The following is a 16,498-nucleotide window of genomic DNA, read 5'->3' on the forward strand; positions in this document are numbered from 1 at the left end:
GCATTTGAAGGAATAGACGACGTTGGTCTCTTTTAAAGCGTTCTGCTTTGTGTCTGGAGAGTTTCTCATGAGTAGGCTGGCCGTTTTTCTGGTTTTATAGTAAATCGTCAGTTGTATCCTCTGATTTTTGTCTGTAGGGATAACGTTTCTATTAACAATATCTTTCAGGACCCTTTCCTCTGTTTTATGAGCTGTGGAAAAGAAGTTCCTGTAAAATAGTCTAATAGGGGGTATAGGTGTTGTGTTAGTTGTCTCTTCAGAGGTTGCATGGCGTTTCACTTTCCTTCTTATGGTGTCTTCGACGAAACCATTGGGGAAGCCGTTGTTGATTAGGACCTGCCTTACCCTACAGAGTTCTTCGTCGACTTGCTTCCATTCTGAGCTGTGGCTTAGAGCACGGTCGACATATGCGTTAACAACACTCCTCTTGTACCTGTCTGGGCAGTCGCTGTTGGCATTTAGGCACATTCCTATGTTCGTTTCCTTAGTGTAGAATGCAGTGTGGAAACCTCCGCTCTTTTCCATGACTGTTACATCTAGAAAGGGCAGCTTCCCATCCTTTTCCATCTCGTAAGTGAAACGCAGCACGGAACTCTGCTCAAATGCCTCCTTCAGCTCCTGCAGATGTCTGACATCAGGTACCTGTGTAAAAATGTCGTCAACATACCTGCAGTATATGGCCGGTTTCAAGTTCATGTCGACTAAGACTTTTTGCTCGATGGTACCCATGTAGAAGTTTGCAAACAGGACACCTAGGGGAGAACCCATGGCGACCCCATCTACTTGCTTATACATGTGCCCATCCGGGCTCAAGAAGGGTGCCTCTTTAGTACAAGCTTGAAGTAGTTTCCTTAGAATATTTTCGGGTATGTCAAGAGGAGTATAGGCTGGATCACGATACACTCTGTCGGCTATCATCCCGATTGTCTCGTCCACAGTTACGTTGGTAAACAGCGATTCTACGTCCAACGAGGCTTTTATCCCTGTGGCCCGTGTGTCCCGCAGTAAGTCAACAAATTCCTTTGGAGACTTCAGGCTGAAGGCGCAAGGAACATAAGGAGTCAGCAGGCCGTTGAGTCGCTTCGCCAGTCTGTACATGGGTGTGGGTATCTGGCTAATGATTGGCCGAAGTGGGTTTCCAGGCTTGTGTGTCTTGACATTTCCATACGCATATCCAGGTTTATATTCCCCAATGATCTTTGGCAGGTGGAGTCCGGATTTCTTGGCGTTCATAGTTTCGATCAGTTTGTTGACCTTTGCTTTCAATTCGGCTGTAGTGTCCTTCGTTACCCTTTGGAACTTAGTTTGGTCAGAGAGTATGAGGTTCATTTTCGCCAGATATTCGTCTTTTTTAAGAATGACATATATTGGCGACTTGTCACCTCTCCTGACAACTATCTCCTTGTTCTCACGAAGGCTTTTAGCTGCCGCTTTGAGCTCGGGGGACAGTATGGTGCTTCTGTAATTGCCTCGATTCTTTCCTCCTTCTGCAATAAGTTCTGCTTGTAAGGTATCTTTGGTAGAGACCTTCCTTTGTGTCTCGAGGTCGAATATGTCGTCCAACAGAATTTCCAACTCTACTTTCTGGGCCATCTCACTCGGTCTGGACATAACGTGACAGTTTATGCCCAGATTTAGGAGAGTGACTTGGTCCTCAGTGAGGTTAATTCCTGCAAGGTTCAGGAAGCCATCTCTTGGTCGTGGAAATGCCATAGGTCCTCCATATAATGTTGTTAGTTTCTTGATAATCCTTGTTTCAGTGCTGAGGTTATGTCGGTCTGTGAGGATGTCGAGGTGTTGTTCAATGCGGGTACGGATACTTTCGTCGATGTTGCTATTTCTCCACTCATTTGTAGCATGAAGTAGTTGCGTTTTGTTGTCTTTGATTTCAATCTCTGCCTTGTATATCTGATCACGAATCAGATCCTGGCGATATTTTATCGTGAAGGCTTGATTCCTTGCTGCTGGGTCGTGTGCTTTAATTTTAGTATATTTTGGTAGCAGTCTTTCCTGTAGACATATATTATTAAATATGACCGAAAAAGTAAGATTAATAATTCTAACACGAATTTTCTCAATCTTTTGTACATTTCTTTTCACTGTTGGAGGTAATTCAAAAATCAATTCTCAAAAATTCATTTTTATTTCTAGTCTGACGCGACACGAGCGCGTTTCGTAAAACTTATTACATTTTCAAAGACTTTAGTTTACAAATACACAACTGAATAGAACTTAAACATCTCCGATTTTGTTTATATCTACATTTGAGTGAGGTGGCATTAATAGGGTATTAATTTCAACAACACAAGACAGAACATAAAACAATGGGTATTGAAATGGAAGTGATTGTAGAAAGCCAATTGGTCCATATTTCTTGATGCTTCTATATTGGAGCGGAGTCTTGAGGTGGGTAGAATATACTTGTGCATTAATTGGCTGTTGATTGCTGGTGTTGACTTCTTAATGTGTAGTGCCTCGCAAACGTCAACCCGCCTGCTATCGCTGTATCTATCGATGATTTCTGTGTTGTTTACTAGGATTTCTCTGGCGATGGTTTGGTTGTGGGAAGAGATTATATGTTCCTTAATGGAGCCCTGATGTTTATGCATCGTTAAACGCCTAGAAAGAGATGTTGTTGTCTTGCCTATATACTGGGTTTTTTGGAGCTTACAGTCCCCAAGTGGGCATTTGAAGGCATAGACGACGTTGGTCTCTTTTAAAGCGTTCTGCTTTGTGTCTGGAGAGTTTCTCATGAGTAGGCTGGCCGTTTTTCTGGTTTTATAGTAAATCGTCAGTTGTATCCTCTGATTTTTGTCTGTAGGGATAACGTTTCTATTAACAATATCTTTCAGGACCCTTTCCTCTGTTTTATGAGCTGTGGAAAAGAAGTTCCTGTAAAATAGTCTAATAGTGGGTATAGGTGTTGTGTTAGTTGTCTCTTCAGAGGTTGCATGGCGTTTCACTTTCCTTCTTATGGTGTCTTCGACGAAACCATTGGGGAAGCCGTTGTTGATTAGGACCTGCCTTACCCTACAGAGTTCTTCGTCGACTTGCTTCCATTCTGAGCTGTGGCTTAGAGCACGGTCGACATATGCGTTAACAACACTCCTCTTGTACCTGTCTGGGCAGTCGCTGTTGGCATTTAGGCACATTCCTATGTTCGTTTCCTTAGTGTAGAATGCAGTGTGGAAACCTCCGCTCTTTTCCATGACTGTTACATCTAGAAAGGGCAGCTTCCCATCCTTTTCCATCTCGTAAGTGAAACGCAGCACGGAACTCTGCTCAAATGCCTCCTTCAGCTCCTGCAGATGTCTGACATCAGGTACCTGTGTAAAAATGTCGTCAACATACCTGCAGTATATGGCCGGTTTCAAGTTCATGTCGACTAAGACTTTTTGCTCGATGGTACCCATGTAGAAGTTTGCAAACAGGACACCTAGGGGAGAACCCATGGCGACCCCATCTACTTGCTTATACATGTGCCCATCCGGGCTCAAGAAGGGTGCCTCTTTAGTACAAGCTTGGAGTAGTTTCCTTAGAATATTTTCGGGTATGTCAAGAGGAGTATAGGCTGGATCACGATACACTCTGTCGGCTATCATCCCGATTGTCTCGTCCACAGTTACGTTGGTAAACAGCGATTCTACGTCCAACGAGGCTTTTATCCCTGTGGCCCGTGTGTCCCGCAGTAAGTCAACAAATTCCTTTGGAGACTTCAGGCTGAAGGCGCAAGGAACATAAGGAGTCAGCAGGCCGTTGAGTCGCTTCGCCAGTCTGTACATGGGTGTGGGTATCTGGCTAATGATTGGCCGAAGTGGGTTTCCAGGCTTGTGTGTCTTGACATTTCCATACGCATATCCAGGTTTATATTCCCCAATGATCTTTGGCAGGTGGAGTCCGGATTTCTTGGCGTTCATAGTTTCGATCAGTTTGTTGACCTTTGCTTTCAATTCGGCTGTAGTGTCCTTCGTTACCCTTTGGAACTTAGTTTGGTCAGAGAGTATGAGGTTCATTTTCGCCAGATATTCGTCTTTTTTAAGAATGACATATATTGGCGACTTGTCACCTCTCCTGACAACTATCTCCTTGTTCTCACGAAGGCTTTTAGCTGCCGCTTTGAGCTCGGGGGACAGTATGGTGCTTCTGTAATTGCCTCGATTCTTTCCTCCTTCTGCAATAAGTTCTGCTTGTAAGGTATCTTTGGTAGAGACCTTCCTTTGTGTCTCGAGGTCGAATATGTCGTCCAACAGAATTTCCAACTCTACTTTCTGGGCCATCTCACTCGGTCTGGACATAACGTGACAGTTTATGCCCAGATTTAGGAGAGTGACTTGGTCCTCAGTGAGGTTAATTCCTGCAAGGTTCAGGAAGCCATCTCTTGGTCGTGGAAATGCCATAGGTCCTCCATATAATGTTGTTAGTTTCTTGATAATCCTTGTTTCAGTGCTGAGGTGATGTCGGTCTGTGAGGATGTCGAGGTGTTGTTCAATGCGGGTACGGATACTTTCGTCGATGTTGCTATTTCTCCACTCGTTTATAGCATGAAGTAGTTGCATTTTGTTGTCTTTGATTTCAATCTCTGCCTTGTATATCTGATCACGAATCAGATCCTAGGGATATTTTATCGTGAAGGCTTGATTCCTTGCTGCTGGGTCGTGTGCTTTAATTTTAGTATATTTTGGTAGCAGTCTTTCCTGTAGACATATATTATTAAATATGACCGAAAAAGTAAGATTAATAATTCTAACACGAATTTTCTCAATCTTTTGTACATTTCTTTTCACTGTTGGAGGTAATTCAAAAATCAATTCTCAAAAATTCATTTTTATTTCTAGTCTGACGCGACACGAGCGCGTTTCGTAAAACTTATTACATTTTCAAAGACTTTAGTTTACAAATACACAACTGAATAGAACTTAAACATCTCCGATTTTGTTTATATCTACATTTGAGTGAGGTGGCATTAATAGGGTATTAATTTCATCAACACAAGACAGAACATGAAACAATGGGTATTGAAATGGAAGTGATTGTAGAAAGCCAATTGGTCCATATTTCTTGATGCTTCTATATTGGAGCGGAGTCTTGAGGTGGGTAGAATATACTTGTGCATTAATTGGCTGTTGATTGCTGGTGTTGACTTCTTAATGTGTAGTGCCTCGCAAACGTCAACCCGCCTGCTATCGCTGTATCTATCGATGATTTCTGTGTTGTTTACTAGGATTTCTCTGGCGATGGTTTGGTTGTGGGAAGAGATTATATGTTCCTTAATGGAGCCATGATGTTTATGCATCGTTAAACGCCTAGAAAGAGATGTTGTTGTCTTGCCTATATACTGGGTTTTTTTGGAGCTTACAGTCCCCAAGTGGGCATTTGAAGGCATAGACGACGTTGGTCTCTTTTAAAGCGTTCTGCTTTGTGTCGGGAGAGTTTCTCATGAGTAGGCTGGCCGTTTTTCTGGTTTTATAGTAAATCGTCAGTTGTATCCTCTGATTTTTGTCTGTAGGGATAACGTTTCTATTAACAATATCTTTCAGGACCCTTTCCTCTGTTTTATGAGCTGTGGAAAAGAAGTTCCTGTAAAATAGTCTAATAGTGGGTATAGGTGTTGTGTTATTTGTCTCTTCAGAGGTTGCATGGCGTTGCATGGAAACCTCCGCTCTTTTCCATGACTGTTACATCTAGAAAGGGCAGCTTCCCATCCTTTTCCGTCTCGTAAGTGAAACGCAGCACGGAACTCTGCTCAAATGCCTCCTTCAGCTCCTGCAGATGTCTGACATCAGGTACCTGTGTAAAAATGTCTTCAACATACCTGCAGTATATGGCCGGTTTCAAGTTCATGTCGACTAAGACATTTTGCTCGATGGTACGCCAAGAAATCCGGACTCCACCTGCAAAAGATCATTGGGGAATATAAACCTGGATATGCGTATGGAAATGTCAAGACACACAAGCCTGGAAACCCACTTCGGCCAATCATTAGCCAGATACCCACACCCACGTACAGACTGGCGAAGCGACTCAACGGCCTGCTGACTCCTTATGTTCCTTGCGCCTTCAGCCTGAAGTCTCCAAAGGAATTTGTTGACTTACTGCGGGGCACACGGGCCACAGGGATAAGAGCCTCGTTGGAGGTAGAATCGCTGTTTACCAACGTACCTGTGGACGAGACAATCGGGATGATAGCCGACAGAGTGTATCGTGATCCAGCCTGTACTCCTCTTGACATACCCGAAAATATTCTAAGGAAACTACTCCAAGCTTGTAGTAAAGAGGCATCCTTCTTGAGCCCGGATGGGCACATGTATAAGCAAGTAGATGGGGTCGCCATGGGTTCTCCCCTAGGTGTCCTGTTTGCAAACTTCTACATGGGTACCATCGAGCAAAAAGTCTTAGTCGACATGAACTTGAAACCGGCCATATACTGCAGGTATGTTGACGACATTTTTACACAGGTACCTGATGTCAGACATCTGCAGGAGCTGAAGGAGGCATTTGAGCAGAGTTCCGTGCTGCGTTTCACTTACGAGATGGAAAAGGATGGGAAGCTGCCCTTTCTAGATGTAACAGTCATGGAAAAGAGCGGAGGTTTCCACACTGCAGTCTACACTAAGGAAACGAACATAGGAATGTACCCTAAATGCCAACAGCGACTGCCCAGACAGGTACAAGAGGAGTGTTGTTAACGCATATGTCGACCGTGCTCTAAGCCACAGCTCAGAATGGAAGCAAGTCGACGAAGAACTCTGTAGGGTAAGGCAGGTACCCAGCAAACACAAATCATCTACACAACGTTCGCCTATCTCTTGCCATAGGTGTGGGAATGATTTGCATTGAGAATGGTGCAGGAGAGCCTTTGAGAAACTTTTACTCAAAAAATCCAAACACAAAGGTTTAATTATAAATTGTTTTTCTACAATTATTTTCTTCCAAATGTAAAACAAATAGTTTTTACATGTTTAAATATAAAATTTATGGTGTTTTTTTGTAAAATTCATTAATAAATTGTGAATGATATATATTGGCTGAGTGAAACCTTTATAATCCATTTAGTTATAATTTGAACAGAAAAAAGTATTTTTCCAAATTTTCTAAAAATTGCTCTTTTTAACACAATTTGACTCCTTATACATTCCACTAAACACTATATCATGTTTAAATATATAATTTATGTATTATTCTCTAAAATAATTTTTATAAATTATATAAGTTGCTGGAAAGTGGTGTTAAGGATTTTGAAAACATTTTGTTGTGTTAATATGTTCTTATTAACTATGTCTCAAGTTCACAGTTTATCAAACAAGAATATTAACATTCGTCAACTCTTAAAATCTTATATGTTATCTTGCTGGTGCAAAAAAGGGTGAATCTTTAGGAACAGCTATAGTATCTATATATCACAAATGGTGTTTTCCCTAACTCAAACAATGTAGGGTTTATTATTCTACACATATTTCTAATGACTCTTAGATGTTTACATTCTCTGAAGTATATTTGTGAAGGCTGTGTCCATCACTCTCAACACAGATTCTTAAACTCGTCTCTGCAGGTTCAACTATATAATTAGTTTCCATTTTGAATTTCCATGGACATTTGTATCCAAAATGAAACCAATGTGGTTTCCTTCAGCGCCTTCAGCCAGCACATTTGCTCATTCATTTCCACAGATTCCAACAAGGTAGGGGATTTACAGAAATTTGTATATTCATATTGTTATATATTAAAAATATGAATGCAGTTCAATATGATAAGACAAATACATGAGTTTATGATAAATTCGTTTTCTGTGATATACCATTGATATGCTCTTTTTTTCTTTAAACGGCAGACTAAACTAAAGTGCTCACATCAACAGATTTGATGTATAAATGGTCAACGCTCAACAGAGTTAGTATAAATGTATTAGTATAAATCTTACTTGTCTCATTGTTAATTCACATTCAATGTCAACTTGTGGTTTTGATGTGGCACGTTTGGCCAAGACACCCCACCCCATTATGCACCCCATACCCATCTTGTGGGCGGTTGTGGAAAGGGTTACAGAGGCACATAATGGGCTCAGGGACTGAACCCCACAATTCATTTAGCTAAGCAAGTTACAATCTTGATGAGCTAGTTACAAAATTCAATATAAGTCATCACATCAACAATGGGTTCGAGATCGACCTCAAGTACAGGTTCTAAATTAAGCAACTGACATATGTGGAGAGCTAGTATCAAAATTTATATGTTTGTCCTGCACACCGTCCCCCATCCAGTGGGCAGCGGTGGATAGGTTACAATCACTTAGTTGTTATCTACAGTTAGCAAACTGGGGATATTTGGCTAAAATTTCTGGTAGCAGATCATTTTGAATGAAATATTGACACATCGCTGGAACATTGGTTATAGAATTGTCTCTAAATTCATGTATCTTTTCGCACTCCATCACATAGTGACGGAGGGTGTGCGAATAATTTTGTTGACACAGTTTACATTTGGTCAGGTCTACATCAGCAGATAATGAGAATTCCCAGAGATACTTGTAACCGAGTCTAAGCCGAGCAGTAGTAACATCTAGAAGTCTGCTGATTTTATTGGATGATCCATAGATGTGTGGCTCCTCTTGTATGATATGTATGATAGATGGAATTACTAGTTCCAGTTTCTAGGCAGGCGATGAGTACTCACAATAACCTTAATTAAGCGTCAAAACAAAAATGTGTATACTCTTTTTACTCTCCTGACCTTAGTTCTCGAGCTATGTATTTCATTTTGGTACCAACGTGTTCGCAATAACATTCTCTAGAAGAAAATCAGCAAAAACGGTCACCAAAAGTTATATGAATACCAGCACCCAATAAATACCTACGTAGATGACTCGCCGTGAGTGCCCAAGAGCAACAAAATGTTTTTACTCTTGGGATTGTTATCACTTCCACACTTGTCCTACAGCGTTAATTTTGGTATCAATGTACTCGCAATGAAATTCCCAACACGGTGATATGAATATAAACGTAGAATAATGGTCGCTGCCCACCCGCAAGAGTGTGGGAAGTGGCGGAACTGTTACCCAGTATTGGTGACAAGACGACACATGGGCGATACAGTGCTTTGAAAGTTTATAATTATATCACTGTCCTGACATTATTATTGTATGTACGTCATTCATTTTTGTGCCAATGTTTTCGCAATAGAATGTTCTATGAGCCCGTAGGTAAAAAAGAGCAACAAAGCGTAAGATAGAATAGCACCATATATAAAACAACGCTGGTACATATCAGTGAGCGTCAAACACACACGAAATGTGTGTGTTTGATGGTGGTCAAACGATGTTTGATGTGTTTGATCAGGTGATGTCCTGATCCGCATAATTAAAGTATGAATTATGTTGAGAAAAAATAAGAAAAAAGGGAAAAAACAGGGGTGGGAGAAACATGACAGAAAAAGAGTAAAAATACAATTTGGTCAACAAAACAGCATTGTTTAAAATAAAAGATATGGATTGACATTTTGGGGGTTAGGTTGGTAGGTCTTTCTTCATATGACAGGTTAACAGGTAGAACAAAGATTACCATTTATATATGGATAACTATTATAAGTCGGTTTGAATGAGTGAATTGCTGCTTGAAGATAGGTATATACACCTGTGGTACTATCAGATTGCATCGTGGTGAGCCTAAAACCCTTCAGATCCAAGCAAAGGGTAAAATGCCAGCAGATACAATTGCGAACACATTGATACCAAAATGAAAGACATATGACGAGAATTGAGGTAACCAAAGTGAAAAGAGTGTTCACATTACATTGCACTAGAGTGCTCCCGGGTTACTTTCTCTCACTTTCTCTGTTTTGTGCGGATGGTACACCTTGCTTTTGGAGTTTATATGCATTTAAACCTGTAGATAATTCTATTGCTAACACATTGATACCAAAATGAAAGACCTAGGATGACAATTGGGGTGACCAAAATGAAAAGAGTGTATACATTTTATCGCTCTTGTGCGCTCCCTGGTAACACACTCTCGCTTACTCTGTTTGTTGCGGATGGTAAGCCGGGCTTTTGGAGTTTATATGCCTTTAGTCCTGTAGAGAATTCTATTGCGAACACATTGATGCCAAATTGAAAAAACTAGGATGAGAATTGAGGTAACAAAGTTGAAAAGGGTATACACTTTTCAGTATTATCACGCTCTCTAATGTAATGAGAGTTGCCTGAGGGTGGCTCAGCTTTCTTTTTCTGGTACCCTTGGCCTACATTCATCTTGTCGGCGGGTGGAGCGCGCTGCTGTCTTTGACATTATATGCACATAGTTCTGTTGGGAATTCTATTGCGAACGCATTGATACCAAAATGAAAGACATAGGACGAGAATTAAGGTGACAAAGTTGAAAAGAGTATACACTTTTCAGTATTTCCGCGCACTACCTGGGAATGTCCAAACAAAAATGGAGAGAGTGGAGGGGTAACTTGCCCAAAACGCGAAAGTGTTTGGGGAGATTAACTTTCGTTCAATACTATTATGCAAAAGGAGCCACACATCTATGGTTCATCCAATAAAATCAGCAGACTTCTAGATGTTACTACTGCTCGGCTTAGACTCGGTTACAAGTATTTCTGGGAATTCTCATTATCTGCCGATGTAGACCTGACCAAATGTTAACTGTCAACAAAATTATTTGCACACCCCTTCGTCACTATGTGATAGTGAATTCAGAGACAATTCTATAACCAATGTACCAACGATGTGTCAATATTTCATTCAAAATGATCTGGTACCAGAAATTTTAGCCAAATATCCCCAGTTTGCTAACTGTAAGTAGTAACTAAGTGATTGTAACCTATCCACCGCTGCCCACTGGATGGGGAGCGGTGTGCAGGACAAACATATCAATTGTGACACTAGCTCTCCACATATGTCAGTTGCTTAATTTAGAAACTGTACTTGTGATCGATCTCGAACCTATTGTTGATGTGACGACTTATACTGAATTTTGTAACTAGCTCATCAAGATTGTAACTTGCTTAGCTAAATGAATTGTTGGGTTCAGTCCCTGAGCCCATTATGTGCCTCTGCAACCCTTTCCACTACCGCCCACAAGATGGGTATGGGGTGCATAATAAATGAACTAAACTAACTTTAAGGCATCCTGAAAGAAAGCTTGGAGGGCTTGAAAAATTGCAGAACGAAGCCTTGAGGATAATCCTTGGGTGCCTTCGTACCACAAAGATACTTAATATGAGAAAGGAACTTAATATTCCGAGCGTTGTTTATCGTGTTACTGAAAATAACTGTCAAATTGGTATAAAAATGCTTAGGCTAGCTCATCCTAACCCTTGCACAGAAGCCCTCCAGAATTTCTTTATTGAATGTAAACATTGTTTCAAATAGATAAATAAAATTGGAACTGAACTCAGAAAGTATCAGATTTATAATTTGTACCAAGAGAGACAACAATAGCACTTTCCTGCACTGTAGGAAATTACACCCTTTTCAATTTTAATCCCTCCCTTTCCATCAAAGGAGCAAATTAGAGATCAGTCCCAGCTTTGTCTTGAGGCAAAGCTCAACGTCTTAAGCCATACTGATGCTCTGTCCACAGAGCATTCTCTCTCTCAAATCATATACACTGAAGGTTTCCTACAGCGCCCAACGGGTGCAGCTGGAAGTGCAGTTGTCCTGGCAATAGGATATGACTTATATTTTGAGTGGGGAGTCCGTATAAACAACTGGGCCTCTACCCTTCAGACTGAACTATTTGCCTTGCTCCTTGCACTGAAATGTGTACAAGTATCCAAACTTGATACATTAGTTGTAAGTGACTCTTTATCATCCTTAATTGCTCTCAACTCTTTAAGACATAACTGTAACATGCTTGTGTCTGAAGCTAGACACAAATACAATAACAACTTGAGGAACCTTATCATAAACAATAATCTCAACAAAAATCACATAGTTCTCAGAGGTGATTTCAATATTGACCTAGGGCTAGAGCAGCATCCTAGGACCCTCCTGTTTCTTATATACATCAATGATCTCCCTAATGTCTCTAACATACTTAAACCTATATTGTTGGCTGATGATACTACTCATCTACTCTGACCCCAACCCACTCCTGTTAAATAATGTTGTAAACAATTAATTAAAAAAAGTCTACTTGTGGATGTCAACCAACAAACCTCACACAAAACATAGAAAAGACCTACTATATCTTATTTGGAAACAAATCAACAAATGCAATTCAGCTTCAGATAGATAATGTAAACATTAGCAATAAAAATGATGGAAAGTTTCTTAGCCTATACTTAGACAAGAGACTCAACTTCCGCACCCATATACAACACATAACTAAAAAGGTTTCTAAAACAGTTGGTATACTGTTTAAGATCAGATATTATGTACCCTACTCTGCTCTCCTCTCACTCTATTATGCACTTATCTATCCCTATCATTCTTATGGCGTTTGTGCTTGGGGTTCAACCTCTGCAAACTATCTCAAGCCCATCATCATCCAGTAAAAATCTGCTATCAGGACAATAAATAACTCTACCTTCAGACAACACACAGCTCCCTTGTTCAAATCCTTAAACATGCTAAACAAATTCACTCCATACATTCTCCTGTGTAAATTACGTTTATAAAGCCCTTTTTCTAACTGCAAACCCTGTTCTGAAACTCTTCCTGGACAGATGTAATAGAACACATGGCCACGTCCCCACCAGACATAAATATCTCTTTGATATCCCCAGAGTCAAACTTAATCTATGTAAACACTCTATGTAAATAAAGGGACCTAGTCTATGGAACTCACTCCCTTATAATGATTTGAAAAGCTGTCCAACTTCTGCCATATTCAAAAATAAAACCAAAAAGTACCTGTAGTACTTTTTAAGTACGAGGGAGTAATGCGCAAAGCGTCCCTCACCTGTGACGTCACAGCGTCACCTGACGCCATATCAACACATCGGCCATTTTGTCGTCAGTTCAGTCATGGCGAGGACTAACCCTTCATGCAAACTGCACCTACTATCAAGAAGAAGAAGATTTTGTGTTCCACCGATAGTATTATCGTAAGTAAGCACTTATATTTTATATTTTATTAAATTAATTGATTCTATTTTTCTGTAATAAAGGTCCAAAGGGTTGTTAAGGAACGGGTGTAGCGATACCGACGCTCAGTGCGCTCAACTCACACCAAAGTATCACCTGTGTAGCTTCTGTAATTAGTGTTAATTAGTTATGCTATAAGATAATGAAGCGAGTATAAGATTAACTCGCTACAAGGGTACTGTGTTGGGAGGTGAGGGCTGTTACTGGTGTCTGTGGGGATGTGAGGACTTGTACCAACCACTATCACCACCAGTACCTTGTCTTGCATCCTGCTTAGTATTCCTATTGAGATATGAAGTATTATTGCATTCATATAATTATTCATTCATTGTCATTACTATTTTTATGGGCTATGTTCTGTTACCCTAATGCTTTTTACCCCTGGGCATGTCCATTTACTCTCCAGCCCTTCACAAGCCACTGCTGCACCCCCTCCATGCCCATACTTACTGTGCTTATTCTTACAGGACTGCACTGCATTATGTGGTGCTCACTGCCTGGACACCTTGATACATGCATTATAGGGTTCTGGTAGTTGTTCTACTCACCAAGCCCTTCCAAGGCCAGGCTTGACATGTGAGAGCTTGGTCCAACAGGCTGTTGCTTGGACAGGCCCCTCAGGCCCACATATCCACCACAGCCTTGTTTGTCCGGCACTTCAAAATCAAATGTTTATTTACGTAAGGTACATACATATTTTTAGGTAAGGTACTCTTTATTTGGGTAAATTTATCTTCGTAGTATTTAGCTTTGGCTCGTCTAATTATCTTGGATAGCAATAACGAGTAATTCTTTGAGAATTCTTTGGAGACAATTCCTAACCTATACTTCTCCCAACCTATACTTCTTCTCAAGGTCATCTTCACTTCTTGAAGATGTTCAGGTTTTCTCTTGAAGATGTCGACGGTTGTTCCAGCAATACTGTATTTCTTTTATTGCTGAAAACCTGTTTTCAGCCATAAAAAAATAATCCTGAATCCAGAAAAAAATCCCTTTTGTATCGTCTGGAAATTTTCAAATATTGCTGATCAAACCTGAGTCTAAATTATTTGTATATATTATGAATTACAGAGGTCCCAGGACAGGGTTTTTAGGCACTCCACTTACATTTTCCCACTCTGACTTAACCCCCATTTATACAAACTCAGTCTTATCTTTTAGCTAATAATTTATTGTACACACCATACTCAGCCTGTGTAGGGTAGTTTATTGTGCATGTGTAGTATATATATTTGTGTAGTATATTTGGTATATTTAATGCCTCTAACCTCTCCTCATAGTTCTTGTCCTTCAGTTCTGGGAGCCACTTAGTAGCATGTCTTTGCACCTTTTCCAGTTTGTTTATGTGCTTCTTAAGATATGGGCACCATACAACCGCTGCATATTCCAACTTTGGTCTAACAAAAGTCGTGAACAATTTCTTGAGTATTTCGCCATCCATGCATTTAAAAGCTCTGAATATTATCCTTTACCTGCAATTGGTTGTTGCTGTATTTATAGAATATGATTTGTTCTACTTTACATTTGTTTGTTCCTTTTTTTCAAAATTTCTTTCTGCCTTTCTCCTCACTGCCGTGTAGTTGTTTCTCTTTGTATTACTGGTATGTTTGGGGGTTTGGCCTCTTCGTATATTGATTCCATTTTTGTGTCTTTTGGTCTCTGTCCGTCTTGAAATTTCAGTTGAACAAATCCTGTTTCCTAGTTCTGCATCTTTGTTTTGGTATAAATGTTTTTGTTCCTTTATCATATATTTCACAAAATTGACATACTGTGCATTAATTCATCTCAATTACTTCCTTTCCTAACAGCAAGCCTTTCCAGTAAAATTCTTTGAATTCTTTTCTGACTTCTGGCCTAATGTTTGTTTTATCCTAGTGTGTATGATGCCTAGCGTGTGTCTGGTGCCTGTTGTGTTAAACCGAAGATAAATGCATAAGTATAGGTCAGTAATTTCTCCAGCTTTGAAAGGGGCTTTCATTATGCAGCAGTATTCCACTCTAGAGAGCACTAGCGTCTTGAAAACTATCATCATCGGTATAGCATCTCTAGTGTGAAAAGTTCTTGTTATCTATCCTGTCCATTTTTCTTGCAGTTGTGACGGCTACTTTATTGGTTCTTTAAATGTAAGGCCTTCTGACATCAGTACACCCAAATCCTTTACGTTGCTTTTCCGTTCAATGTTATGATTTGACTGAGTTTTGTAAGTGGTTTCCGTTTTTATATTTTTTATTTTTTCCGTAGCGCATGAGCTGAAACTTATGTTCGTTAATCACCATGTTATTTTCTGTAGCCCATAGAAAGACCTGATTTACATCTGATTGGAGGTTTGCCGTGTCCTCTATGTTGCCTACTCTCGTGAAGATTCTAGTGTCATCTGCAAAGGATGATCAAGTACTATAGGTTGTGTCCTTGTCTATGTCCGATATGAGGATGAGAAAAAGTATTGGAGCAAGCACAGTACGCTTGGGGACTGAGCTCTTTACGGTTGATGGTCCAGATTTTATTTTGTTGACTACTACACATTGGGTTCTATTAGTCAGGAAGTTGTATATCCATCTGCCTATTTTTCCGGTAATTCCTTTTGAACGCATTTTATGTGCAATAACACAATGGTCACATTTGTCAAAGGCTTTTTTTTGTCAAAGCGTTTTGTTTGTCTTCCATGGCATCTAGTGCCATGTCAGAGTGGTCCAGCAACTGTGATAGGCAAGAGCGCCCTGTTCTGAAACCATGTTGTCTGGGGTTATGGAGATGCTGTGATTCCATGTATTTTGTGATCTTACTTCTTAGCATTCTCTCAAAGATTTTTATGATGTGCGATGTTAGTGCTATCGGTCTGTAGTTTTTTGCCTCTGCCTTATTTCCTCCTTTATGGGGCGGTGCTATCTCTGTCGGTTTTTAGTATGTCAGGGACAATGCCAGTATCTTGGCTTTGTCTCCAAAGAATGTGAAGGGCCTGCGATAACGTTTTTTACAGTTCTTGATGAATATAGAGTTCCAAGAGTCAGGGCCTGGTGCAGAGTGCATAGGCATACTGTCTATGGCTTCTTCAAAATCCAGTGGGGATAGGATCACATCTGATTTATGATTTGATGTTGGTATCATATCCATGAAAAATTCATTTGGGTTATCAATCAGATGGATGGAGAGCTACACTCGTGGTGTCCCATTTTCCCAGCACTCTTTGTCATATAATGCCTTTGAAACTTTTGACGGATTTGGCCTCCACCACCTTCTCACCTAACATGTTCCAACCGTTTACCATTCTGTTTGCAAAAGTGAATTGTCTTACATTTCTTCGGCATCTTTGTTTAGTTCGTTTAAATCTATAACCTCTTGTTCTTGAAATTCCAGGTCTCGGGAAATCTTCCCTATCAAGTTTATCAATTCCTGTTACTGTTTTGTACA

This window comes from Procambarus clarkii, chromosome 23, assembly GCF_040958095.1.
Source record: "Procambarus clarkii isolate CNS0578487 chromosome 23, FALCON_Pclarkii_2.0, whole genome shotgun sequence".
NCBI classification, from domain to species: domain Eukaryota; kingdom Metazoa; phylum Arthropoda; class Malacostraca; order Decapoda; family Cambaridae; genus Procambarus; species Procambarus clarkii.